Genomic DNA, 4580 nt, shown 5'->3' with positions numbered 1-4580 from the left:
GAGACTATTAGAGGGAAAAAGCCGTGATTTGAGTGTGATACACGAGCGCTGAGTGATTTCATATTGAGTGATACACGAGTGTTTGTGAGGTGGTGAGGTCTTTTTAACTTGTTTCACTAACCGTTTCTTGTTTTCTGTCTGTGTCACTATGCCTAAGAAAGATGAACAGGGTACGGATGTGAGCGATAGCCCTGTTATGGACCCACAGTTAAAACTCGTAGTGGAGGCACTTCGCTCAGAATTTGGCAAGATGCTACACTCAGAAATTGAGGGAGTGTACGACAAGATCGAACTGATGGAGTAGTCTCATTCTCGAGAGACCAATTTCACACGAGGAGGCCGACGCGGGCGAGGAGGCCGTGGTGGTGGAGGAGGTAGATTCCACCGTCCGTATGAGGAGCATGTAGATGATACAGGATTTGACGAAGAGGATGATGGCGGCAGAACGTGGCAAGATAACAATCTGGGCAACATCAAGATGAACGTTCCTCCATTCCAAGGGAAGAATGACCCAGAATTGTATCTTGATTGGGAGAGAAAGGTGGAGCTTATGTTCGATTGCCACAACTATTCAGAGCTCAAGAAGGTGAAGTTGGCAGCCATTGAGTTCTCAGATTATGCACTTGTTTGGTGGGATCAGATGGTGACGAGTAGGAGGAGAAACAGTGAGCCGCCTATTCAGACTTGGCAGGAGATGAAGGCTGTGATGAGGAAGCGTTTTGTGCCGAATCATTACTACCGCGAGCTTTTCAACAAGTTGCAGACTTTGAGACAAGGCAGTCGGAGTGTGGATGAGTATTATAAGGAGATGGAGGTTGCCATGATTCGAGCCAATGTGGTGGAGGAGCGAGAGGCGACCATGGCGAGATTCTTGACTGGTTTGCATTGGGATATTCGTGATAAGGTGGAGTTGCAGCACTACGTTGAGTTGGAGGACATGGTTCACATGGCCATCAAGATCGAGAATCAACTCAAGAGGAGGGGCAACAATAGCAGCAACCAGCGCCAGAATCAGGGCAATTGGAGGCAATCGCAACCAGTTTCTAGTGGTTCCTCATCAAAAGGGAATCAATGGAAAAAGGAGGCACCGCCGAGAGAGGAGAAGAAGCCGTTCGTTAGGTCCCGACCCGAGGGATCCGGTGCAGCAAATTAGGGCATTTTGGCCGTTTTTGATGGTTGAAATCGAGATAAGAAGTGCTTCAAGTGCCAAGGCTTCGGGCATATTGTGAGTGACTGCCCGAACAGGAGAATTATGATCATGAGAGATGACGGCGAAGTCGTGACGGATGGTGATGAGACCGATCCTGATATGCCGAAATTGGAGGATGGAGATGGTACCGATGATGAGGAGGAGTGTGAGGAGATTTTCGCGCCCAATGGACAGCTTTTTGTAGCTAGGAGAGCCTTGAGTGTCCAAACTCAACCCAATGAGCGAGAGCAGCGGGAGAACCACTTTCACACGAGATGTCTTGTTCAAGACAAGGTATGTAGTGTGATCATTGATGGCGGGAGTTGCACGAATGTGGCTAGTAGAGCCATGGTTGAGAGATTGGGGCTGACCACGGAGAAGCATTCCAAGCCGTATCGTTTGCAGAGGCTGAATGAGACAGGCGTCATCAAAGTGACGAAGCAAGTGAAGGTTCCGTTTCGCATTGGGAAGTATGAGGATGAGGTTGTGTGTGATGTGATCCCTATGCAAGCGAGCCATATCCTGTTGGGGCGACCGTGGCAGTTTGATCGCCGTGTTATTCATGATGGCTTCACCAACAAATATTCATTTGAATACAAGCAGAAAAAGGTGTCGCTTGTTCCTCTTACTCCTAAACAAGTTTATGAGGATCAAGTGCAATTGCAAAAGGAGGCGGACAAGGTGAAGTCAAAGGAGCAGCCCGTGGAGAAGAAGGAGAATGGGTTGATTCATAAGTCCTTTCTTGCTAGGGCTAGTGATTTGAAGTGGTGTGTACAGGAGAGGCCGATCATGCTGTTGCGATATCAGGAGAACTTGGTTATTACTAACGATCTCTCTTCTCTACCCCCTTCTATTCGTTCTATTTTGCAGGAGTTTGATGATGTTTTTCCCGACGATACACCTGCCGGTTTACCACCAATTCGAGGGATTGAGCATCAGATTGACTTTGTGCCCGGCGCTACACTGCCGAACCAATCCGGAGGAGACAAAGGAGTTGGAGAGGCAAATTGGCGAGTTATTGGCCAAAGGGCATGTGAGGGAGAGTTTGAGTCCTTGTGCGGTACCCGTTCTACTTGTACCAAAGAAGGACTCGTCTTTGAGGATGTGCTGTGATTGCCGAGCCATCAATAACATCACGGTAAAGTATCGCCATCCTATCCCTCGTTTAGATGATATGCTCGATGAGTTGCATGGTTCTTGTGTCTTTTCTAAGATCGATTTGCGTAGTGGATACCATCAAATTAGGATTAAGGAAGGTGATGAATGGAAAACTGCTTTTAAGACAAAACTTGGTTTGTATGAGTGGTTAGTTATGCCTTTTGGTTTGACTAATGCGCCTAGTACGTTCATGCGTCTTATGAATCATGTTTTGCGTGCTTTCATTGGCAGATTTGTTGTTGTCTACTTTGATGATATCCTCATTTATAGCCAGAATCATGATGAGCATGTTGAACATTTGAGGTCTGTTATGGATGTGCTTCGAAAGGAAAAGTTGTTTGCTAACCTTAAGAAGTGCATTTTCGGCACGGACAAGCTTGTGTTTCTTGGTTTTGTTGTTAGTGCACAGGGTGTACAGGTTGATGAGGAGAAGATACGAGCTATCCAAGAGTGGCCAACGCCGACGAACGTTGCAGCAGTTCGAAGCTTTCATGGACTTGCTAGCTTCTACAAGCGATTCGTGCCTCATTTTAGCAGTGTCGCAGCACCATTGACGGAAAGCAAAGTACGTCATCCTTAAGACTCTAACATCACAGGAAAGCAGCAAAGAAACTTTTTCAATGAAACAGTCCCCACCAGCACCAGTCCAATCTCGCTCCTAAGCTTAGCCTGCACATTTAGAAATATATGCAGGGCGTGAGTATATAATACTCAGTGGGCAAACGCCGGAAAAACATCAAAGGCGCTCTTAGAGCTATATGTTTGAAACTTGCCATGACATCAGCAATACACAGAAATAAAGTTAGCGTAAATGAATGTCGCAGCCCGGTATAGCCAGTGATAGCGTATACCAAGTATCGTACGACTAATAAAAGAAATAGTGAAAGAAATAGAAATACATCTTGTTTAAGCGGAAGCAATTTGCAACTTACTCATTTTCAAGAAAGGTTTTAAGACCCAAAATAATTACTCGCTTGGGTGGAACATAATAAGCATTTGAAACTTAGCAAGGGTTTAAGAAGTATTTCCCTTATGAGATATTACAGACATAAGCAAATTAAATAAAGTTTCATCAGAGTTGTGCAGCGATATGCGTTACTATATGTGTGAAGACATATAGCAGGGAGTTCAAATTCTTATAGAGTCAAAGCATATAAAGATAAATATGAGACATAGGGAAGACACAGCCAACTGACAATTCCAACAGCCTTCACCCATCCTCGCGCCAAGCCAGACCTGCACATTTAGAAATACATGCAGGGCTGAGTACCAAAAAGCACTCAGTGGACTCATGCCGGAAATAATTGAAATGTTGCTCTTAGAGCTATTCGTCAATCTTGCCCTTTTCAATGCATCAACAGGATTTTGTGAGATTTGAAATACCTGTTCATGTTTTTCTGTCATAAACTCATTTGCATCATCATAAACTCATTTGCATCATCATAATAATATCATTAGTCTGCAGACATTATATTCAGGGTATGTGCCAACTATGAGAACTCATATAACATATATATACTAGGTGAAGAGAAGGAGGCCTCCTTCAAATCACCGTGACCGGCCGACTAGAGACGGCTCACGATCACCTCTGTGCACAAAACCTTTACTGTCATATAAATCAGTTAAAGGCCGATATCTTGCATCATGATCATAATCATGTCTTTCATAGAGGCAACATACCATACTTCATTCTCATCAATAATAAATATGGCAAGATGACAATTTTCATAATACTCATCAATAATGCTTCAACATGCTTCATTTTCATAAGATTCATCAATAATGCTTCAACATGCTTCATTTTCATAAGAATTTGCATTTGAACTCATTATCATGGTAGCTAGCCATAATAGAGTTAGAATAAAGCCCACCTGTCTCAGGGGTCGATGACGTAACGCTCAGAGTCGTACTAACGCCGGCCGTCACTCGAACCTTTGGTGGCGCACGTGGTTTAGATTGCCATGTGACAAAGTAAACTCTAGTTAGAAATTAATCTAACTAATATCTAATACTTATACTTGCATCAATGCTTAATGTCATCTTATAACTTCTCTACTATTTACCCAATCGACCTCCCAATTTAATTGGATATCTTACCCAATTAAAAGACTCTCAATCCTAGGTAAATAGCATTCATAAAAAAAATCACATAGTCATTCATGCTTCCAATTATTCAACTAGTCCACAATATATATATATGAATTATCTCAATACTCAAGTGACTTAAAAGTCA

The 4580-nt window shown here is 43.4% G+C and overlaps 1 long non-coding RNA gene across 1 annotated transcript; it reads right to left on the bottom strand.

The window, feature by feature from the left end:
• Positions 1-3311: 3311 nt before the first annotated feature.
• Positions 3312-4380, bottom strand: LOC131014058 (uncharacterized). Its single transcript, XR_009098004.1, has 2 exons — positions 4219-4380; positions 3312-3583 (listed from the first exon to the last, which is right to left on the bottom strand). It is a non-coding gene; the product is annotated as an uncharacterized LOC131014058 (long non-coding RNA).
• Positions 4381-4580: the final 200 nt, after the last annotated feature.

Source organism: Salvia miltiorrhiza, chromosome 3 (genome assembly GCF_028751815.1).
Source record: "Salvia miltiorrhiza cultivar Shanhuang (shh) chromosome 3, IMPLAD_Smil_shh, whole genome shotgun sequence".
In the NCBI taxonomy this organism is placed as follows: domain Eukaryota; kingdom Viridiplantae; phylum Streptophyta; class Magnoliopsida; order Lamiales; family Lamiaceae; genus Salvia; species Salvia miltiorrhiza.
This window is presented reverse-complemented; position numbering and strand designations above follow the sequence as displayed.